Source organism: Hemiscyllium ocellatum, chromosome 3, assembly GCF_020745735.1.
Source record: "Hemiscyllium ocellatum isolate sHemOce1 chromosome 3, sHemOce1.pat.X.cur, whole genome shotgun sequence".
In the NCBI taxonomy this organism is placed as follows: domain Eukaryota; kingdom Metazoa; phylum Chordata; class Chondrichthyes; order Orectolobiformes; family Hemiscylliidae; genus Hemiscyllium; species Hemiscyllium ocellatum.
Window position 1 is genome coordinate 78,006,560 of NC_083403.1, and position 23,452 is coordinate 78,030,011.

Here is a 23,452-nt window from a genome sequence, read left to right on the forward strand (position 1 = left end):
GGGAACCTTATCGAATGCCTTGCTGAAATCCATATACACCACATCAACCGGTTTAGTCTCATCTACCTGCTTGGTCACCTTCTCAAAGAACTCAATAAGGTTTGTGAGGCATGACCTACCCTTCACAAAACCATGCTGACTATCCCTAATCAAATTATTCTTTTCTAGATGATTATAAATCCTATCTCTTATAACTTTTTCCAACACTTTACCAACAACTGAAGTAAGGCTCACTGGTCTATAATTATCAGGGTTGACTCTCCTCCCCTTCTTGAACAGGGGAACCACATTTGCTATCCTCCAGTCTTCTGGCACTATTCCTGTAGACAATGACGATTTAAAGGTCAATGCCAAAGACTCGGCAATCTCCTCCCTGACTTCCCAGAGGATCCTAGGATAAATCCCATCCGGCCCAGGGGACTTATCTGTTTTCACACTCTGCAGGATTTCTAATACCTCTTCCTGTGAACCTTAATCCCATCTTGTCTGGTAGCCTGTATCTCAGTATTCTCCTCGAGTGAGTACTGTTGAAAAATATTCATTTAGTGCTACCCCTATCTCCTCTGACTCCACACACAACTTCCCACTACTATCCTTGATTGGCCCTAATCTTGCTCTCATCATTCTTTTATTCCTTAAATACCTATAGAAAGCCTTAGGGTTTACCCTGATCCTATCTGGCAACTTCTCATGTCTCCTCCTAGCTCTTTCCTAGTTACCTTGTAACCCTCAAGTGCCCTAACTGAGCCTTCACATCTCCTCCTAACATAAGCCTTCTTCTTCGTCTTGACCAGAGATTCCATTTCCTTCGTAAGCCATGGCTCCCGCGTTCTACAGCTTCCTCCCTGCCAGACAGGTACATACTTATCTAGGACACAGGAGCTTTTCCTTCTATAAGCTCCACATTTCTAATGTGCCCATCCCCTGCACTTTCCTTCCCCATCCTATGCTTCATACATCTTGCCTAATCGCATTGTAATTGCATTTCCCCCAGCTGTAACTCTTTGCCCAGTGGTATACACCTATCCCTTTCTATCATGAAAGTAGACATAACAGAATTGTGATCGCTATCACCTACTTCCAAGTCTAACACCTGGCCGGGCTCATTACAAAGTACCAAATCTAATGTGGCTTCACCCCCTTGTTGACCTGTCTACATACTGTGTCAGGAAGCCCTCCTGCACACACTAGACAAAAACTGACCCATCTATAGTACTCATAATATAGTGTTCCCAGTCAATATTTGGAAAGTTGAAGTCCCCCATGACAACTACCCTGTCTCTCTCACTCCTATTGAGAATCATCTTTGCTCTCCTTTCCTCTACATCTCTGGAACTATTCGGAAGCCTATAGAAAACTCCCAAAAGGGTGACCTCTCCTTTCCTGTTTCTAACTTCAGCCCATACTACCTCAGTTGACAAGTCCCCAAACACCCTTTCTGCAACTGTAATACTGTCCTTGGCCAACAATGCCACACTCCCCCCTCTTTTACCATCTTCTCTGTTCTTACTGAAACATCTAAATCCTTAGAACCTACAACAATCATTCCTGTCCCTGCTCCACCCATGTCTCCGAAATGGCCACAACATCGAAGTCCCAGGTACCAACCCATGCTGCAAGTTCACCCATCTTATTCCGGATGCTCATGGCATTGAAGTAGACACACTTCAAATGAACATCTTGCTTGCCGGTGCCATATTGTGTCCCTGAAACTTGATTTCGGACCTCCCTACTCTCAACCTTTTCTATGCTCGAACTACAATTTTGGTTCCCATGATCCTGCTGGATTAGTTTAAACCCACCCCAACAGCCTTAGCGAATTTCCTCCCCAGGATATTGGCACACCTTTGGTTCAGATGAAGACCATCCTGCTTGTAGAGGTCCCACCTACCCCAGAAAGAGCCCCAATTATCCAAGAATACAAAAGCCACCCTCCTGCACCATCCCTATAGCCACATGTTCAACTCCTCTCTCTCCCTATTCTTCGCCTCACTAGCACATGGCACAGGCAACAAACCAGAGACAACAATTATGTTCGTCCTAGCTCTAAACTTCCCTCCTAGTTCCCTGAATTTCTGCCTTAATTCCCCATCCCTCTTCCTACCTATGTCATTGGTGCTTATGTGCACCATGACGTGGGGCTGCTCCCCCTCCCCCTTAAGGATCACAAACCCTGGCACTTGGGAGGCAACACACCAACCATAAGTCTCTCGTCCCCACAGAACCTACTATCTGTCCCTCTAACTATGGAATCCCCAGTAACTACTGCTCTGCTCCTCTTCCCCCTTCCCTTCTGAGCAGCAGGGACAGACTCTTTGCCAGAGCCCTGTGCCCCACTGCTTTCCCTGGTAATTCCACCCCCCCCCACCCCATACCCCCAACAGTATCCAAAACGGTGTACTTATTGTTGAGGGGAAGGGCCACAGGGGATTCCTGCACTGCCTGTGGTTCCCTTTCAGTTCCCTGACTGTAACCCGTCTGCCTTTTTCTTGTACCCGAGGAGTGACTACCTCCCTGTAACTCCTCTCAATAAATCCCTCTGCCTCCTGAATGATCCAAAGTTCATCCAGCTCCAGCTCCAGTTCCTTAATGTGGTTTTCGAGGAGCTGGAGTTGGGTGCACTTCCCGCAGATGCAGTCAGCAGGGACACTAGTGGTGACCCTTACCTCCCTCATTCTGCAGGAGGAACATCCAACTGCCCTAACCTCCTTTCCCATGTTTCTATATTCCCAAAGGGACAGTTGAAAAATAAGGAATAAAAAATAAACTCGTTACCTCACCAATCTGCCGCACAGCACAGAACCTTTTTTTTTGGTTAGAGGAGGAGGATGGGTGGGAGACACTACCCAAGTTGTGTTTCGGGTAACGCAACCACACAAATATATGACTTCCCAGAAGTTCTTCACTCCTCCCTCGCACCTCTCAGCAAATGGAGGCCCGACTCCCGAGATAAGTCCCTTTTAATGCGGGAAAACTCACCCTTCTTAGCAGCCCTCGCTTCACCACTCCTCCTCTCCTCGCTTCTCTGGCAAAATTGATGTGGTGGTCTGGTCCTAGTGTGGTGGTCTAATCTCAGCATGGTTGTCCAGTCTCAGTGTGGTGGTCTAGTGCCAGCTTGGTAGTCTAGTCCCAGCTTGGTGGTCTAGTCTCAGTGTGGTGGTCTAGTCTCAGTATGGTGGTCTAGTCCCAGCTTGGTGGCCTAGTCCCAGCTTGGTGGTCTAGTCCCAGCGTGGTGTTCTAATCTCAGCATGGTGGTCTAGTCCCATCGTGGTGGTCTAGTCCCTGCATGGTAGTATAGTCTCAGTGTGGTGGTCTAGTCCCATCGTGGTGGTCTAACCTCAGCATGGTGGTCTAGTCCCAATGTGGTGGTCTAATCTCAGTGTCATGGTCTAGTCTCAGTGTGGTGGTCTAGTCCCCGATTGGTGGCCTAGTCTCAATGTGGTGGTCTAATCTCAGTGTCATGGTATAGTCTTAGTGTGGTGGTCTAATCTCAGTGTGGTGGTCTAGTCTCAGCATGGTGGTCTAGTCTCAGTGTGGTGGTCTAATCTCAGCATGGTGGTCTAGTCCCAGCGTGGTGGTCGAGTCCCAGCATCGTGGTCGAGTCCCAGCATGGTGGTCTAGTCTCAGCGTGGTAGTCTAATCTCAGCTTGGTGGTCTAGTCCCAGCGTGGTGGTCGAGTCCCAGCATCGTGGTCGAGTCCCAGCATGGTGGTCTAGTCTCAGCGTGGTAGTCTAATCTCAGCTTGGTGGTCTAGTCCCAGTGTGCTGGTCTAATCTCAGCCTGATGGTCTTGTCCTAGCGTGGTGGTCTAATCTCAGAATGGTGGTCTAGTCTCAGTGTGGAAGTCTCAATATGGGAGTATAATCTCAGCGTCGTGTTCTAGTCCCAGCGTGGTGGTCTAATCTCAGAATGGTGGTCTTGTCCCAGTGTGGTGATCTAGTCTCAGCATGATGGTCTTGTCTCAGTGTGGTGGTCTATTCTTAGCGTGGTGACCTAGTCCCATTGTGATGGTCTAATCTCAGCATGGTGGTCTAGTCCCATCATGGTGGTCTAGTCCTAGTGTGGTGGTCTAGTCTCAGTGTGGTGGTCTATTCTTAGAGTGGTGACCTCGTCTGAGGTGGTGACCTAGTCCTAGCATGGTGGTCTAGTCTCAGCCTGGTGGTCTAGTCTCAGCCTGGTGGTCTAATCTCAGCGTGGTGGTCTTTTCCCACCTGTTGGTCTAGTCACAGCGTGATGGTCTAGTCTCAGCATGGTGATCTAGTCCTTTCCTCTTAAGACCTTCCCTCCATACCAGACAACATCCTAGTAAATCTCCTCTGCACCCTTTCCAAAGGTTGCACATCCTTCTTATAATGCGATGACCAGAACTGTACACAATATTCCAAGTGCGGTCACACCAGAGTTTTGTACAGCTGTAGCATAACCTCATGATTCCAGAACTCGATCCTCTATTAATATAAGCTAAAACACTCTGTGCCTTCTTAACAACCCTCTCAATCTGGGTGGCAACTTTCAAGTATCTGTGTACTCGACACCGAGATCTCTCTGCTCATTTACGCTACCAATAATCTTACCATTGGCCCAGTACTTTGCGTTCCGGTTACTCTGACCACAGTGAATCACCTCACACTTGTCCGCATTAAAGTCCATTAACGCAACCACACAAATATATGACTTCCCAGAAGTTCTTCGCTCCTCCCTCGCACCTCTCAGCAAATGGAGGGACGACTCCTGAGATAAGTCCCTTTAAATGCGGGAAAACTCACCTTTCCCGGCAGCCCTCGCTTTGCCACTCCTCCTCTCCTCGCTTCTCTGGCAAAATTGATATGGTGGTCTGGTCCTAGTGTGGTGATCTAATCTCAGCATGGTGGTCTAATCTCAGCATGGAGGTCTAATCACAGCATGGTGGTCTTGTCTCAGCATGGAGGTCTAGTCTCAGATTGGTGATCTAATCTCAGCGTGGTGGTCTAGTCCCAGCGTGGTGGTCTAGTCTCAGTGTGGTGGTCTAATCTCAGCATGGTGGTCTAATCACAGCATGGAGGTCTAATCTCAGCTTGGTGGTCTAGTATCAGCATGGTGGTCTAGTCCCAGTTTGGTGATCTAATCTCAGTTTGGTGGTCTAGTCTCAGCGTGGGGGTCTAGTCCCAGCGTGTTGGTCTAGTCCTAGCGTGTGGTCTAGTTCCAGCATGGTGGTCTCGTCCTAGCATGGTGATCTATTCTCAGCGTGGTTGTCTAATCTCAGTGTAGTGGTCTAGTCCCAGCTTGGTGGTCTAGTCTCAGTGTGGTGATCTAGTCTCAGTGTGGTGGTCTAGACCCAGCGTGGTTGTCTGGTCTCAGCATGGTAGTCTAGTCCCTGCATGGTGGTCTAGTCTCAGTGTGGTGGTCTAGTCTCAGTGTGGTGGTCTAGTCTCAGCATGGTGGTCTAGTCTCAGTGTGGTGGTCTAATCTTAGTGTCATGGTATAGTCTCAGTGTGGTGGTCTAATCTCAGTGTAGTGGTCTAGTCTCAGTGTGGTGGTCTAGTCTCAGCATGGTGGTCTATTCTCAGCGCGGTGTTCTAGTTCCACATGATGGTCTAGTCTCAGCGTGGTGGTCTAATCTCAGTGTCGTGGTCTTGTCTCAGTGTGGTGGTCTAGTTCCAGCTTGGTGGTCTAGTCTCAGTGTGGTGGTCTAGACCCAGTGTGGTGGTCTAGTCCCTGCATGGTAGTATAGTCTCAGCATGGTGGTCTAGTCCCAGCGTGGTGGTCTAGTCCCAGCATGGTAGTATAGTCTCAGCGTGGTGGTCTAGTCTCAGTGTGGTGGTCTAGTCCCAGCTTGGTGGTCAAGTCCCAGCTTGGTGGTCTAGTCTCAGTGTGGTGGTCTAGACCCAGCGTGGTTGTCTAGTCTCAGCATGGTGGTTTAGTCCCAGGGTAGTGGTCTAGTCCCTGCATGGTAGTATGATCTCAGTGTGGTGGTCTAGTCCCAGTGTGATGGTCTCATCTCAGCGTGGTGGTCTAGTCTCAGTGTGGTGGTCTAGTCTCAGCAAGGTGGTCTAGTCTCAGCGTGGTGGTCTAGTCTCAGCGTGATAGTCTAGTCCCAGCGTAGTGGTGTATTCTCAGCGTTGTGGTCTAGTCCCAGTGTGGTGGTTTGTTTGAGCATATGGTGGTCTAGTCCTAGTGTGGTGATCTATTCTCAGCATGGAGGCCTAGTCTCAGTGTGGTGATCTAGTCTCAGCATGGAGGCTTAGTCTCAGTGTGGTGGTCTAGTCTCAGCATGGAGGTCTAGTTCCAGCTTGGTGATCTAATCCCAGCATGGTGGTCTAACCTCAGTGTGGTGGCATAGTCTCAGCGTGGAGGTCCAGTCCCATCTTGGTAATCTAATCTCAGCATCGTGGTTTGTCTCAGCGTGGTGGTCTAGTCTTAGCCTGGTGGTCTAGTCTCAGCATGGTGGTCTAGTCTCAGTGTGGTGGTCTAGACCCAGCGTGGTTGTCAAGTCTCAGCATGGTGGTCTAGTCCCTGCATGGTGGTCTAGTCTCAGTGTGGTGGTCTAATTTCAGTGTCATGGTATAGTCTCAGTATGGTGGTCTAATCTCACTGTAGTGGTCTAGTCTCAGTGTAGTGGTCTAGTTCCAGCATGGTGGTCTAGTCTCAGCATGGTGGTCTAGTCTCAGTGTAGTGGTCTAGTCTCAGTGTGGTGGTCTAGTCTCAGCATGGTGGTCTAGTCTCAGTGTGGTGGTCTAATCTTAGTGTCATGGTATAGTCTCAGTATGGTGGTCTAATCTCACTGTAGTGGTCTAGTCTCAGTGTGGTGGTCTAGTCTCAGCGTGGTGGTCTAGTCTCAGTGTGGTGTTCTAGTTCCAGCATGATGGTCTAGTCTCAGCGTGGTGGTCTAGTCTCAGTGTGGTGGTCTAATGTCAGTGTCATGGTATAGTCTCAGATTGGTGATCTAATCTCAGCGTGGTGGTCTAGTCCCAGCGTGGTGGTCTAGTCTCAGCGTGGTGTTCTAGTTCCAACATGATGATCTAGTCTCAGTGTGGTGATCTAATCTCAGTGTGGTGGTCTAGTCCCAGCTTGGTGGTCTAGTCTCAGTGTGGTGGTCTAGTCTCAGCATGGTAGTATAGTCTCAGTGTGGTGGTCTAGTCCCAGCTTGGTGTCTAGTCTCAGCGTGGTGGTCTCTTCTCAGCATGGTGGTCTAGTCTCAGAATGGTAGTCAAATCTCACTGTAGTGGTCTAGTCTCAGTGTGGTGGTCTAGTCCCAGCGTGGTGGTCTAGTCTCAGTGTGGTGTTCTAGTTCCAGCATGATGGTCTAGTCTCAGTGTGGTGGTCTAATCCCTGCATGGTAGTATACTCTCAGCGTGGTGGTCTAGTCCCAGCTTGGTAGTCTAGTCTCAGCATGGTGGTCTAGTTTCAGCGTGGTGGTCTAGTTTCAGCATGGTGGTCTAGTCTCAGTGTGGTGGTCTAGTCTCAGTGTGGTCGTCTAGTCTCAGCGTGGTGGTCTAATTTCAGTGTCATGGTATAGTCTCAGTATGGTGGTCTAATCTTGGTGTGGTGGTCTAGTCCCAGCGTGGTGGTCTAGTCTCAGTGTGGTGTTCTAGTTCCAGCATGATGGTCTAGTCTCAGTGTGGTGGTCTAGTCCCAGTGTGGTGGTCTAGTCTCAGTGTGGTGTTCTAGTTCCAGCATGATGGTCTAGTCTCAGTGTGGTGGTCTAGTCCCAGTGTGGTGGTCTAGTCCCTGCATGGTAGTATAGTCTCGGCATGGTGGTCTAGTCCCAGCGTGGTGGTCTAGTCTCAGCATGGTGGTCTAGTCCCAGCGTGGTGGGTCTAGTCCCTGCATGGTAGTATAGTCTCAGCGTGGTGGTCTAGTCTCAGCATGGTGGTCTAGTCTCAGCATGGTGGTCTCTTCTCAGCATGGTGGTCTAGTCTCAGTCTGGTGGTCTAATCTCAGTGTCATGGTTTAGTCTCAGTATGGTGGTCTAGTCTCAGTGTGGTGTTCTAGTTCCACCATGATGGTCTAGACCCAGTGTGATGGTCTAACCACAGCATGGTGATCTAACCTCAGTGTGGTGGCATAGCCTCAGCGTGGAGATCTAGTCTCAGCTTGGTGGTCTAGTCCCAGCGTGGTGGTCTAGTCCCAGTCTGGTGGTCTAGTCCCAGTCTGGTGGTCTCGTCTCAGCGTGGTTGTCTAATCTCAGTGCCGTGGTCTCGTCTCCGCGTGGTGGTCTAATCTCAGTGTAGTGGTCTAGTCTCATTGTGGTGGTCTGGTCTCAGCGTGGTCGTCTAGTCTCAGCATGGTGGTCTAGTCTCAGTTTGGTGATCTAGTCTCAATATGGTGGTCTAGTCTCAGTGTGGTGGTTTAGTCCCAGCGTGGTGGTCTAGTCCCAGCGTGATGGTCTAACCTCAGCATACTGGTCTCATCCCAGTGTGGTGGTCTAATCTCAGCATGGTTGTCTAATCTCAGTATGGTGGTCTAGTCCCAGTTGGTGGTCTAGTCTCAGCATGGTGGTCTAGTCTCAGTGTGGTGGTCTAGTCTCAGCATGGTGGTCTAGTCCCAGCATGGTGGTCTAGTCTCAGGATGGTGGTCTAATTTCAGTGTCATGGTCTAGTCTCAGTGTGGTGGTCTAATCTCAGTGTCATGGTATAGTCTCAGTATGGTGGTGTAATCTCAGTGTAGTGGTCTAGTCCCAGCTTGGTGGTCTAGTCTCAGCATGGTGGTCTGGTCCCAGCGTGGTGGGTCTAGTCTCAGTGTGGTCGTCTAGTCTCAGTGTGGTGGTCTAATTTCAGTGTCATGGTATAGTCTCAGTATGGTGGTCTAATCTTGGTGTGGTGGTCTAGTCTCAGCATGGTGGTCTAGTTCCAGCGTGGTGGTCTAGTCCCAGCGTGGTGGTCTAGTCCCAGAGTGGTGGTCTAGTCTCAGCGTGGTGGTCTAGTCTCAGCGTGGTGGTCTAGTCCCAGCGTGGTGGTCTAGTCTCAGCGTGGTGTTCTAGTTCCAGCATGATGGTCTAGTCTCAGTGTGGTGGTCTAATCCCTGCATGGTAGTATACTCTCAGCGTGGTGGTCTAGTCCCAGCTTGGTAGTCTAGTCTCAGCATGGTGGTCTAGTTTCAGCGTGGTGGTCTAGTTTCAGCATGGTGGTCTAGTCTCAGTGTGGTGGTCTAGTCTCAGTGTGGTCGTCTAGTCTCAGCGTGGTGGTCTAATTTCAGTGTCATGGTATAGTCTCAGTATGGTGGTCTAATCTTGGTGTGTTGGTCTAGTCCCAGCGTGGTGGTCTAGTCACAGTGTGGTGTTCTAGTTCCAGCATGATGGTCTAGTCTCAGTGTGGTGGTCTAGTCCCAGTGTGGTGGTCTAGTCCCTGCATGGTAGTATAGTCTCGGCATGGTGGTCTAGTCCCAGCGTGGTGGTCTAGTCTCAGCATGGTGGTCTAGTCCCAGCGTGGTGGGTCTCGTCCCTGCATGGTAGTATAGTCTCAGCGTGGTGGTCTAGTCTCAGCATGGTGGTCTAGTCTCAGCATGGTGGTCTCTTCTCAGCATGGTGGTCTAGTCTCAGTCTGGTGGTCTAATCTCAGTGTCATGGTATAGTCTCAGTATGGTGGTCTAGTCTCAGTGTGGTGTTCTAGTTCCACCATGATGGTCTAGACCCAGTGTGATGGTCTAACCTCAGCATGGTGGTCTAACCTCAGCATGGTGGTCTAACCTCAGTGTGGTGGCATAGCCTCAGCGTGGAGATCTAGTCTCAGCTTGGTGGTCTAGTCTCAGCATGGAGGTCTAGTCCCAGCTTGGTGATCTAATCTCAGTTTGGTGATCTAATCTCAGCATGGTGCTCTAGTCCCAGCGTGGTGGTCTAGTCCCAGCGTGGTGGTCCAGTCTCAGCATGGTGGTCTAGTCCCAGCGTGGTGGTCTAGTCCCAGTCTGGTGGTCTAGTCCCAGTCTGGTGGTCTCGTCTCAGCGTGGTTGTCTAATCTCAGTGCCGTGGTCTCGTCTCCGCGTGGTGGTCTAATCTCAGTGTAGTGGTCTAGTCTCATTGTGGTGGTCTGGTCTCAGCGTGGTCGTCTAGTCTCAGCATGGTGGTCTAGTCTCAGTTTGGTGATCTAGTCTCAATATGGTGGTCTAGTCTCAGTGTGGTGGTTTAGTCCCAGCGTGGTGGTCTAGTCCCAGCGTGATGGTCTAACCTCAGCATGCTGGTCTCATCCCAGCGTGGTGGTCTAATCTCAGCATGGTTGTCTAATCTCAGTATGGTGGTCTAGTCCCAGTTGGTGGTCTAGTCTCAGTGTGGTGGTCTAGTCTCAGTGTGGTCGTCTAGTCTCAGCGTGGTGGTCTAATTTCAGTGTCATGGTATAGTCTCAGTATGGTGGTCTAATCTTGGTGTGGTGGTCTAGTCCCAGCGTGGTGGTCTAGTCTCAGTGTGGTGTTCTAGTTCCAGCATGATGGTCTAGTCTCAGTGTGGTGGTCTAGTCCCAGTGTGGTGGTCTAGTCCCTGCATGGTAGTATAGTCTCGGCATGGTGGTCTAGTCCCAGCGTGGTGGTCTAGTCTCAGCATGGTGGTCTAGTCCCAGCGTGGTGGGTCTAGTCCCTGCATGGTAGTATAGTCTCAGCGTGGTGGTCTAGTCTCAGCATGGTGGTCTAGTCTCAGCATGGTGGTCTCTTCTCAGCATGGTGGTCTAGTCTCAGTCTGGTGGTCTAATCTCAGTGTCATGGTTTAGTCTCAGTATGGTGGTCTAGTCTCAGTGTGGTGTTCTAGTTCCACCATGATGGTCTAGACCCAGTGTGATGGTCTAACCACAGCATGGTGATCTAACCTCAGTGTGGTGGCATAGCCTCAGCGTGGAGATCTAGTCTCAGCTTGGTGGTCTAGTCCCAGCGTGGTGGTCTAGTCCCAGTCTGGTGGTCTAGTCCCAGTCTGGTGGTCTCGTCTCAGCGTGGTTGTCTAATCTCAGTGCCGTGGTCTCGTCTCCGCGTGGTGGTCTAATCTCAGTGTAGTGGTCTAGTCTCATTGTGGTGGTCTGGTCTCAGCGTGGTCGTCTAGTCTCAGCATGGTGGTCTAGTCTCAGTTTGGTGATCTAGTCTCAATATGGTGGTCTAGTCTCAGTGTGGTGGTTTAGTCCCAGCGTGGTGGTCTAGTCCCAGCGTGATGGTCTAACCTCAGCATACTGGTCTCATCCCAGTGTGGTGGTCTAATCTCAGCATGGTTGTCTAATCTCAGTATGGTGGTCTAGTCCCAGTTGGTGGTCTAGTCTCAGCATGGTGGTCTAGTCTCAGTGTGGTGGTCTAGTCTCAGCATGGTGGTCTAGTCCCAGCATGGTGGTCTAGTCTCAGGATGGTGGTCTAATTTCAGTGTCATGGTCTAGTCTCAGTGTGGTGGTCTAATCTCAGTGTCATGGTATAGTCTCAGTATGGTGGTGTAATCTCAGTGTAGTGGTCTAGTCCCAGCTTGGTGGTCTAGTCTCAGCATGGTGGTCTGGTCCCAGCGTGGTGGGTCTAGTCTCAGTGTGGTCGTCTAGTCTCAGTGTGGTGGTCTAATTTCAGTGTCATGGTATAGTCTCAGTATGGTGGTCTAATCTTGGTGTGGTGGTCTAGTCTCAGCATGGTGGTCTAGTTCCAGCGTGGTGGTCTAGTCCCAGCGTGGTGGTCTAGTCCCAGAGTGGTGGTCTAGTCTCAGCGTGGTGGTCTAGTCTCAGCGTGGTGGTCTAGTCCCAGCGTGGTGGTCTAGTCTCAGCGTGGTGTTCTAGTTCCAGCATGATGGTCTAGTCTCAGTGTGGTGGTCTAATCCCTGCATGGTAGTATACTCTCAGCGTGGTGGTCTAGTCCCAGCTTGGTAGTCTAGTCTCAGCATGGTGGTCTAGTTTCAGCGTGGTGGTCTAGTTTCAGCATGGTGGTCTAGTCTCAGTGTGGTGGTCTAGTCTCAGTGTGGTCGTCTAGTCTCAGCGTGGTGGTCTAATTTCAGTGTCATGGTATAGTCTCAGTATGGTGGTCTAATCTTGGTGTGTTGGTCTAGTCCCAGCGTGGTGGTCTAGTCACAGTGTGGTGTTCTAGTTCCAGCATGATGGTCTAGTCTCAGTGTGGTGGTCTAGTCCCAGTGTGGTGGTCTAGTCCCTGCATGGTAGTATAGTCTCGGCATGGTGGTCTAGTCCCAGCGTGGTGGTCTAGTCTCAGCATGGTGGTCTAGTCCCAGCGTGGTGGGTCTCGTCCCTGCATGGTAGTATAGTCTCAGCGTGGTGGTCTAGTCTCAGCATGGTGGTCTAGTCTCAGCATGGTGGTCTCTTCTCAGCATGGTGGTCTAGTCTCAGTCTGGTGGTCTAATCTCAGTGTCATGGTATAGTCTCAGTATGGTGGTCTAGTCTCAGTGTGGTGTTCTAGTTCCACCATGATGGTCTAGACCCAGTGTGATGGTCTAACCTCAGCATGGTGGTCTAACCTCAGCATGGTGGTCTAACCTCAGTGTGGTGGCATAGCCTCAGCGTGGAGATCTAGTCTCAGCTTGGTGGTCTAGTCTCAGCATGGAGGTCTAGTCCCAGCTTGGTGATCTAATCTCAGTTTGGTGATCTAATCTCAGCATGGTGCTCTAGTCCCAGCGTGGTGGTCTAGTCCCAGCGTGGTGGTCCAGTCTCAGCATGGTGGTCTAGTCCCAGCGTGGTGGTCTAGTCCCAGTCTGGTGGTCTAGTCCCAGTCTGGTGGTCTCGTCTCAGCGTGGTTGTCTAATCTCAGTGCCGTGGTCTCGTCTCCGCGTGGTGGTCTAATCTCAGTGTAGTGGTCTAGTCTCATTGTGGTGGTCTGGTCTCAGCGTGGTCGTCTAGTCTCAGCATGGTGGTCTAGTCTCAGTTTGGTGATCTAGTCTCAATATGGTGGTCTAGTCTCAGTGTGGTGGTTTAGTCCCAGCGTGGTGGTCTAGTCCCAGCGTGATGGTCTAACCTCAGCATGCTGGTCTCATCCCAGCGTGGTGGTCTAATCTCAGCATGGTTGTCTAATCTCAGTATGGTGGTCTAGTCCCAGTTGGTGGTCTTGTCTCAGTGTGGTGGTCTAGTCTCAGTGTGGTCGTCTAGTCTCAGTGTGGTGGTCTAATTTCAGTGTCATGGTATAGTCTCAGTATGGTGGTCTAATCTTGGTGTGGTGGTCTTGTCTCAGCGTGGTGGTCTAGTCCCAGCGTGGTGGTCTAGTCCCAGCGTGGTGGTCTAGTCCCAGAGTGGTGGTCTAGTCCCAGCGTGGTGGTCTAGTCTCAGCGTGGTGTTCTAGTTCCAGCATGATGGTCTAGTCTCAGTGTGGTGGTCTAATCCCTGCATGGTAGTATACTCTCAGCGTGGTGGTCTAGTCCCAGCTTGGTAGTCTAGTCGCAGCATGGTGGGCTAGTTTCAGCATGGTGGTCTAGTTTCAGCATGGTGGTCTAGTCTCAGTGTGGTGGTCTAGTCTCAGTGTGGTCGTCTAGTCTCAGCCTGGTGGTCTAATTTCAGTGTCATGGTATAGTCTCAGTATGGTGGTCTAATCTCAGTTTGGTGATCTAATCTCAGCATGGTGGTCTAGTCCCAGCGTGGTGGTCCAGTCTCAGCATGGTGGTCTAGTCCCAGTCTGGTGGTCTCGTCCCAGCGTGGTGGTCTCGTCTCAGCGTGGTTGTCTAATCTCAGTCCCGTGGTCTCGTCTCCGCGTGGTGGTCTAATCTCAGTGTAGTGGTCTAATCTCAGTGTCATGGTATAGTCTCAGTATGGTGGTGTAATCTCAGTGTGGTGGTCTAGTCCCAGCTTGGTGGTCTAGTCTCAGCATGGTGGTCTAGTCCCAGCGTGGTAGTCTAGTCCCAGCGTGGTGGTCTAGTCCCAGAGTGGTGGTCTAGTCTCAGCGTGGTGGTCTAGTCCCAGCGTGGTGGTCTAGTCTCAGTGTGGTGTTCTAGTTCCAGCATGATGGTCTAGTCTCAGTGTGGTGGTCTAATCCCTGCATGGTAGTATACTCTCAGCGTGGTGGTCTAGTCCCAGTTTGGTAGTCTAGTCTCAGCATGGTGGTCTAGTTTCAGCGTGGTGGTCTAGTTTCAGCATGGTGGTCTAGTCTCAGTGTGGTGGTCTAGTCTCAGTGTGGTCGTCTAGTCTCAGCGTGGTGGTCTAATTTCAGTGTCATGGTATAGTCTCAGTATGGTGGTCTAATCTTGGTGTGGTGGTCTAGTCCCAGCGTGGTGGTCTAGTCTCAGTGTGGTGTTCTAGTTCCAGCATGATGGTCTAGTCTCAGTGTGGTGGTCTAGTCCCAGTGTGGTGGTCTAGTCCCTGCATGGTAGTATAGTCTCGGCATGGTGGTCTAGTCCCAGCGTGGTGGTCTAGTCTCAGCATGGTGGTCTAGTCCCAGCGTGGTGGGTCTAGTCCCTGCATGGTAGTATAGTCTCAGCGTGTTGGTCTAGTCTCAGCATGGTGGTCTCTTCTCAGCATGGTGGTCTAGTCTCAGTCTGGTGGTCTAATCTCAGTGTCATGGTATAGTCTCAGTATGGTGGTATAGTCTCAGTATGGTGGTCTAGTCTCAGTGTGGTGTTCTAGTTCCACCATGATGGTCTAGACCCAGTGTGATGGTCTAACCTCAGCATGGTGGTCTAACCTCAGTGTGGTGGCATAGCCTCAGCGTGGAGATCTAGTCTCAGCTTGGTGGTCTAGTCTCAGCATGGAGGTCTAGTCCCAGCTTGGTGATCTAATCTCAGTTTGGTGATCTAATCTCAGCATGGTGGTCTAGTCCCAGCGTGGTGGTCCAGTCTCAGCATGGTGGTCTAGTCCCAGTCTGGTGGTCTAGTCCCAGCGTGGTGGTCTCGTCTCCGCGTGGTGGTCTAATCTCAGTGTAGTGGTCTAGTCTCATTGTGGTGGTCTGGTCTCAGCGTGGTCGTCTAGTCTCAGCATGGTGGTCTAGTCTCAGTTTGGTGATCTAGTCTCAATATGGTGGTCTAGTCTCAGTGTGGTGGTTTAGTCCCAGCGTGGTGGTCTAGTCCCAGCGTGATGATCTAACCTCAGCATGCTGGTCTCATCCCAGTGTGGTGGTCTAATCTCAGCATGGTTGTCTAATCTCAGTATGGTGGTCTAGTCCCAGTTGGTGGTCTAGTCTCAGTGTGGTGGTCTAGTCTCAGTGTGGTGGTCTAGTCTCAGCATGGTGGTCTAGTCTCAGGATGGTGGTCTAATCTCAGTGTCATGGTATAGTCTCAGTATGGTGGTGTAATCTCAGTGTGGTGGTCTAGTCCCAGCTTGGTGGTCTAGTCTCAGCATGGTGGTCTAGTCCCAGCGTGGTAGTCTAGTCCCAGCGTGGTGGTCTAGTCCCAGAGTGGTGGTCTAGTCTCAGCGTGGTGGTCTAGTCCCAGCGTGGTGGTCTAGTCTCAGTGTGGTGTTCTAGTTCCAGCATGATGGTCTAGTCTCAGTGTGGTGGTCTAATCCCTGCATGGTAGTATACTCTCAGCGTGGTGGTCTAGTCCCAGTTTGGTAGTCTAGTCTCAGCATGGTGGTCTAGTTTCAGCGTGGTGGTCTAGTTTCAGCATGGTGGTCTAGTCTCAGTGTGGTGGTCTAGTCTCAGTGTGGTCGTCTAGTCTCAGCGTGGTGGTCTAATTTCAGTGTCATGGTATAGTCTCAGTATGGTGGTCTAATCTTGGTGTGGTGGTCTAGTCCCAGCGTGGTGGTCTAGTCTCAGTGTGGTGTTCTAGTTCCAGCATGATGGTCTAGTCTCAGTGTGGTGGTCTAGTCCCAGTGTGGTGGTCTAGTCCCTGCATGGTAGTATAGTCTCGGCATGGTGGTCTAGTCCCAGCGTGGTGGTCTAGTCTCAGCATGGTGGTCTAGTCCCAGCGTGGTGGGTCTAGTCCCTGCATGGTAGTATAGTCTCAGCGTGTTGGTCTAGTCTCAGCATGGTGGTCTCTTCTCAGCATGGTGGTCTAGTCTCAGTCTGGTGGTCTAATCTCAGTGTCATGGTATAGTCTCAGTATGGTGGTATAGTCTCAGTATGGTGGTCTAGTCTCAGTGTGGTGTTCTAGTTCCACCATGATGGTCTAGACCCAGTGTGATGGTCTAACCTCAGCATGGTGGTCTAACCTCAGTGTGGTGGCATAGCCTCAGCGTGGAGATCTAGTCTCAGCTTGGTGGTCTAGTCTCAGCATGGAGGTCTAGTCCCAGCTTGGTGATCTAATCTCAGTTTGGTGATCTAATCTCAGCATGGTGGTCTAGTCCCAGCGTGGTGGTCCAGTCTCAGCATGGTGGTCTAGTCCCAGTCTGGTGGTCTAGTCCCAGCGTGGTGGTCTCGTCTCCGCGTGGTGGTCTAATCTCAGTGTAGTGGTCTAGTCTCATTGTGGTGGTCTGGTCTCAGCGTGGTCGTCTAGTCTCAGCATGGTGGTCTAGTCTCAGTTTGGTGATCTAGTCTCAATATGGTGGTCTAGTCTCAGTGTGGTGGTTTAGTCCCAGCGTGGTGGTCTAGTCCCAGCGTGATGATCTAACCTCAGCATGCTGGTCTCATCCCAGTGTGGTGGTCTAATCTCAGCATGGTTGTCTAATCTCAGTATGGTGGTCTAGTCCCAGTTGGTGGTCTAGTCTCAGTGTGGTGGTCTAGTCTCAGCATGGTGGTCTAGTCTCAGGATGGTGGTCTAATCTCAGTGTCATGGTATAGTCTCAGTATGGTGGTGTAATCTCAGTGTGGTGGTCTAGTCCCAGCTTGGTGGTCTAGTCTCAGCATGGTGGTCTAGTCCCAGCGTGGTGGGTCTAGTCTCAGTGTGGTCGTCTAGTCTCAGTGTGGTGGTCTAATTTCAGTGTCATGGTATAGTCTCAGTATGGTGGTCTAATCTTGGTGTGGTGGTCTAGTCTCAGCATGGTGGTCTAGTTCCAGCGTGGTGGTCTAGTCCCAGCGTGGTGGTCTAGTCCCAGAGTGGTGGTCTAGTCTCAGCGTGGTGGTCTAGTCCCAGCGTGGTGGTCTAGTCTCAGCGTGGTGTTCTAGTTCCAGCATGATGGTCTAGTCTCAGTGTGGTGGTCTAATCCCTGCATGGTAGTATACTCTCAGCGTGGTGGTCTAGTTCCAGCTTGGTAGTCTAGTCTCAGCATGGTGGTCTAGTTTCAGCGTGGTGGTCTAGTTTCAGCATGGTGGTCTAGTTTCAGCATGGTGGTCTAGTCTCAGTGTGGTGGTCTAGTCTCAGTGTGGTCGGCTAGTCTCAGCGTGGTGGTCTAATTTCAGTGTCATGGTATAGTCTCAGTATGGTGGTCTAATCTTGGTGTGGTGATCTAATCTCAGCATGGTGGTCTAGTCCCAGCGTGGTGGTCCAGTCTCAGCATGGTGGTCTAGTCCCAGTCTGGTGGTCTAGTCCCAGCGTGGTGGTCTCGTCTCAGCGTGGTTGTCTAATCTCAGTCCCGTGGTCTCGTCTCCGCGTGGTGGTCTAATCTCAGTGTAGTGGTCTAGTCTCATTGTGGTGGTCTGGTCTCAGCGTGGTCATCTAGTCTCAGCATGGTGGTCTAGTCTCAGTTTGGTGGTCTAGTCTCAGTTTGGTGATCTAGTCTCAATATGGTGGTCTAGTCTCAGTGTGGTGGTTTAGTCCCAGCGTGGTGGTCTAGTCCCAGCGTGATGGTCTAACCTCAGCATGGTGGTCTCATCCCAGTGTGGTGGTCTAATCTCAGCATGGTTGTCTAATCTCAGTATGGTGGTCTAGTCCCAGTTGGTGGTCTAGTCTCAGTGTGGTGGTCTAGTCTCAGTGTGGTGTTCTAGTTCCACCATGATGGTCTAGACCCAGTGTGATGGTCTAACCACAGCATGGTGGTCTAACCTCAGTGTGGTGGCATAGCCTCAGCGTGGAGATCTAGTCTCAGCTTGGTGGTCTAGTCTCAGCATGGAGGTCTAGTCCCAGCTTGGTGATCTAATCTCAGTTTGGTGATCTAATCTCAGCATGGTGGTCTAGTCCCAGCGTGGTGGTCCAGTCTCAGCATGGTGGTCTAGTCCCAGCGTGGTGGTCTAGTCCCAGTCTGGTGGTCTAGTCCCAGTCTGGTGGTCTCGTCTCAGCGTGGTTGTCTAATCTCAGTGCCGTGGTCTCGTCTCCGCGTGGTGGTCTAATCTCAGTGTAGTGGTCTAGTCTCATTGTGGTGGTCTGGTCTCAGCGTGGTCGTCTAGTCTCAGCATGGTGGTCTAGTCTCAGTTTGGTGATCTAGTCTCAATATGGTGGTCTAGTCTCAGTGTGGTGGTTTAGTCCCAGCGTGGTGGTCTAGTCCCAGCGTGATGGTCTAACCTCAGCATGCTGGTCTCATCCCAGTGTGGTGGTCTAATCTCAGCATGGTTGTCTAATCTCAGTATGGTGGTCTAGTCCCAGTTGGTGGTCTAGTCTCAGTGTGGTGGTCTAGTCTCAGTGTGGTTGTCTAGTCTCAGTGTGGTGGTCTAGTCTCAGCATGGTGGTCTAGTCCCAGCATGGTGGTATACTCTCAGGATGGTGGTCTAATTTCAGTGTCATGGTCTAGTCTCAGTGTGGTGGTCTAATCTCAGTGTCATGGTATAGTCTCAGTATGGTGGTGTAATCTCAGTGTGGTGGTCTAGTCCCAGCGTGGTGGGTCTAGTCTCAGTGTGGTCGTCTAGTCTCAGTGTGGTGGTCTAATTTCAGTGTCATGGTATAGTCTCAGTATGGTGGTCTAATCTTGGTGTGGTGGTCTAGTCTCAGCATGGTGGTCTAGTTCCAGCGTGGTGGTCTAGTCCCAGCGTGGTGGTCTAGTCCCAGAGTGGTGGTGTAGTCTCAGCGTGGTGGTCTAGTCCCAGCGTGGTGGTCTAGTCTCAGCGTGGTGTTCTAGTTCCAGCATGATGGTCTCGTCTCAGTGTGGTGGTCTAATCCCTGCATGGTAGTATACTCTCAGCGTGGTGGTCTAGTCCCAGCTTGGTAGTCTAGTCTCAGCATGGTGGTCTAGTTTCAGCGTGGTGGTCTAGTTTCAGCATGGTGGTCTAGTCTCAGTGTGGTGGTCTAGTCTCAGTGTGGTCGTCTAGTCTCAGCGTGGTGGTCTAGTCCCTGCATGGTAGTATAGTCTCGGCATGGTGGTCTAGTCCCAGCGTGGTGGTCTAGTCTCAGCATGGTGGTCTAGTCCCAGCGTGGTGGGTCTAGTCCCTGCATGGTAGTATAGTCTCAGCGTGGTGGTCTAGTCTCAGCATGGTGGTCTAGTCTCAGCATGGTGGTCTCTTCTCAGCATGGTGGTCTAGTCTCAGTCTGGTGGTCTAATCTCAGTGTCATGGTATAGTCTCAGTATGGTGGTCTAGTCTCAGTGTGGTGTTCTAGTTCCACCATGATGGTCTAGACCCAGTGTGATGGTCTAACCTCAGCATGGTGGTCTAACCTCAGTGTGGTGGCATAGCCTCAGCGTGGAGATCTAGTCTCAGCTTGGTGGTCTAGTCTCAGCATGGAGGTCTAGTCCCAGCTTGGTGATCTAATCTCAGTTTGGTGATCTAATCTCAGCATGGTGCTCTAGTCCCAGCGTGGTGGTCTAGTCCCAGCGTGGTGGTCCAGTCTCAGCATGGTGGTCTAGTCCCAGCGTGGTGGTCTAGTCCCAGTCTGGTGGTCTAGTCCCAGTCTGGTGGTCTCGTCTCAGCGTGGTTGTCTAATCTCAGTGCCGTGGTCTCGTCTCCGCGTGGTGGTCTAATCTCAGTGTAGTGGTCTAGTCTCATTGTGGTGGTCTGGTCTCAGCGTGGTCGTCTAGTCTCAGCCTGGTGGTCTAGTCTCAGTTTGGTGATCTAGTCTCAATATGGTGGTCTAGTCTTAGTGTGGTGGTTTAGTCCCAGCGTGGTGGTCTAGTCCCAGCGTGATGGTCTAACCTCAGCATGCTGGTCTCATCCCAGCGTGGTGGTCTAATCTCAGCATGGTTGTCTAATCTCAGTATGGTGGTCTAGTCCCAGTTGGTGGTCTAGTCTCAGTGTGGTGGTCTAGTCTCAGTGTGGTCGTCTAGTCTCAGTGTGGTGGTCTAATTTCAGTGTCATGGTATAGTCTCAGTATGGTGGTCTAATCTTGGTGTGGTGGTCTTGTCCCAGCGTGGTGGTCTAGTCCCAGAGTGGTGGTCTAGTCCCAGCGTGGTGGTCTAGTCCCAGCGTGGTGGTCTAGTCTCAGCGTGGTGTTCTAGTTCCAGCATGATGGTCTAGTCTCAGTGTGGTGGTCTAATCCCTGCATGGTAGTATACTCTCAGCGTGGTGGTCTAGTCCCAGCTTGGTAGTCTAGTCTCAGTATGGTGGTCTAGTTTCAGCGTGGTGGTCTAGTTTCAGCATGGTGGTCTAGTCTCAGTGTGGTGGTCTAGTCTCAGTGTGGTCGTCTAGTCTCAGCCTGGTGGTCTAATTTCAGTGTCATGGTATAGTCTCAGTATGGTGGTCTAATCTCAGTTTGGTGATCTAATCTCAGCATGGTGGTCTAGTCCCAGCGTGGTGGTCCAGTCTCAGCATGGTGGTCTAGTCCCAGTCTGGTGGTCTCGTCCCAGCGTGGTGGTCTCGTCTCAGCGTGGTTGTCTAATCTCAGTCCCGTGGTCTCGTCTCCGCGTGGTGGTCTAATCTCAGTGTAGTGGTCTAATCTCAGTGTCATGGTATAGTCTCAGTATGGTGGTGTAATCTCAGTGTGGTGGTCTAGTCCCAGCTTGGTGGTCTAGTCCCAGCGTGGTAGTCTAGTCCCAGCGTGGTGGTCTAGTCCCAGAGTGGTGGTCTAGTCCCAGAGTGGTGGTCTAGTCTCAGCGTGGTGGTCTAGTCCCAGCGTGGTGGTCTAGTCTCAGCGTGGTGTTCTAGTTCCAGCATGATGGTCTAGTCTCAGTGTGGTGGTCTAATCCCTGCATGGTAGTATACTCTCAGCGTGGTGGTCTAGTCCCAGTTTGGTAGTCTAGTCTCAGCATGGTGGTCTAGTTTCAGCGTGGTGGTCTAGTTTCAGCAGGGTGGTCTAGTCTCAGCGTGGTGGTCTAGTCTCAGTGTGGTCGTCTAGTCTCAGCGTGGTGGTCTAATTTCAGTGTCATGGTATAGTCTCAGTATGGTGGTCTAATCTTGGTGTGGTGGTCTAGTCCCAGCGTGGTGGTCTAGTCTCAGTGTGGTGGTCTAGTCCCAGTGTGGTGGTCTAGTCCCTGCATGGTAGTATAGTTTCGGCATGGTGGTCTAGTCCCAGCGTGGTGGTCTAGTCTCAGCATGGTGGTCTAGTCCCAGCGTGGTGGCTCTAGTCCCTGCATGGTAGTATAGTCTCAGCGTGGTGGTCTAGTCTCAGCATGGTGGTCTCTTCTCAGCATGGAGGTCTAGTCTCAGTCTGGTGGTCTAATCTCAGTGTCATGGTATAGTCTCAGTATGGTGGTATAGTCTCAGTATGGTGGTCTAGTCTCAGTGTGGTGTTCTAGTTCCACCATGATGGTCTAGACCCAGTGTGATGGTCTAACCTCAGCATGGTGGTCTAACCTCAGTGTGGTGGCATAGCCTCAGCGTGGAGATCTAGTCTCAGCTTGGTGGTCTAGTCTCAGCATGGAGGTCTAGTCCCAGCTTGGTGATCTAATCTCAGTTTGGTGATCTAATCTCAGCATGGTGGTCTAGTCCCAGCGTGGTGGTCCAGTCTCAGCATGGTGGTCTAGTCCCAGTCTGGTGGTCTAGTCCCAGCGTGGTGGTCTCGTCTCCGCGTGGTGGTCTAATCTCAGTGTAGTGGTCTAGTCTCATTGTGGTGGTCTGGTCTCAGCGTGGTCGTCTAGTCTCAGCATGGTGGTCTAGTCTCAGTTTGGTGATCTAGTCTCAATATGGTGGTCTAGTCTCAGTGTGGTGGTTTAGTCCCAGCGTGGTGGTCTAGTCCCAGCGTGATGGTCTAACCTCAGCATGCTGGTCTCATCCCAGTGTGGTGGTCTAATCTCAGCATGGTTGTCTAATCTCAGTATGGTGGTCTAGTCTCAGTGTGGTGGTCTAGTCTCAGCATGGTGGTCTAGTCTCAGGATGGTGGTCTAATCTCAGTGTCATGGTATAGTCTCAGTATGGTGGTGTAATCTCAGTGTGGTGGTCTAGTCCCAGCTTGGTGGTCTAGTCTCAGCATGGTGGTCTAGTCCCAGCGTGGTGGGTCTAGTCTCAGTGTGGTCGTCTAGTCTCAGTGTGGTGGTCTAATTTCAGTGTCATGGTATAGTCTCAGTATGGTGGTCTAATCTTGGTGTGGTGGTCTAGTCTCAGCATGGTGGTCTAGTTCCAGCGTGGTGGTCTAGTCCCAGCGTGGTGGTCTAGTCTCAGCGTGGTGGTCTAGTCTCAGCGTGGTGGTCTAGTCCCAGCGTGGTGGTCTAGTCTCAGCGTGGTGTTCTAGTTCCAGCATGATGGTCTAGTCTCAGTGTGGTGGTCTAATCCCTGCATGGTAGTATACTCTCAGCGTGGTGGTCTAGTCCCAGCTTGGTAGTCTAGTCTCAGCATGGTGGTCTAGTTTCAGCGTGGTGGTCTAGTTTCAGCATGGTGGTCTAGTTTCAGCATGGTGGTCTAGTCTCAGTGTGGTGGTCTAGTCTCAGTGTGGTCGTCTAGTCTCAGCGTGGTGGTCTAATTTCAGTGTCATGGTATAGTCTCAGTATGGTGGTCTAATCTCAGTTTGGTGATCTAATCTCAGCATGGTGGTCTAGTCCCAGCGTGGTGGTCCAGTCTCAGCATGGTGGTCTAGTCCCAGTCTGGTGGTCTAGTCCCAGCGTGGTGGTCTCGTCTCAGCGTGGTTGTCTAATCTCAGTCCCGTGGTCTCGTCTCCGCGTGGTGGTCTAATCTCAGTGTAGTGGTCTAGTCTCATTGTGGTGGTCTGGTCTCAGCGTGGTCGTCTAGTCTCAGCATGGTGGTCTAGTCTCAGTTTGGTGGTCTAGTCTCAGTTTGGTGGTCTAGTCTCAGTGTGGTGGTTTAGTCCCAGCGTGGTGGTCTAGTCCCAGCGTGATGGTCTAACCTCAGCATGGTGGTCTCATCCCAGTGTGGTGATCTAATCTCAGCATGGTTGTCTAATCTCAGTATGGTGGTCTAGTCCCAGTTGGTGGTCTAGTCTCAGTGTGGTGGTCTAGTCTCAGTGTGGTGGTCTAGTCTCAGTGTTGTGGTCTAGTCTCAGCATGGTGGTCTAGTCCCAGCATGGTGGTCTAGTCTCAGGATGGTGGTCTAATTTCAGTGTCATGGTCTAGTCTCAGTGTGGTGGTCTAATCTCAGTGTCATGGTATAGTCTCAGTATGGTGGTGTAATCTCAGTGTGGTGGTCTAGTCCCAGCTTGGTGGTCTAGTCTCAGCATGGTGGTCTAGTCCCAGCGTGGTGGGTCTAGTCTCAGTGTGGTGGTCTAATTTCAGTGTCATGGTATAGTCTCAGTATGGTGGTCTAATCTTGGTGTGGTGGTCTAGTCTCAGCATGGTGGTCTAGTTCCAGCGTGGTGGTCTAGTCCCAGCGTGGTGGTCTAGTCCCAGAGTGGTGGTCTAGTCTCAGCGTGGTGGTCTAGTCTCAGCGTGGTGGTCTAGTCCCAACGTGGTGGTCTAGTCTCAGCGTGGTGTTCTAGTTCCAGCGTGATGGTCTAGTCTCAGTGTGGTGGTCTAATCCCTGCATGGTAGTATACTCTCAGCGTGGTG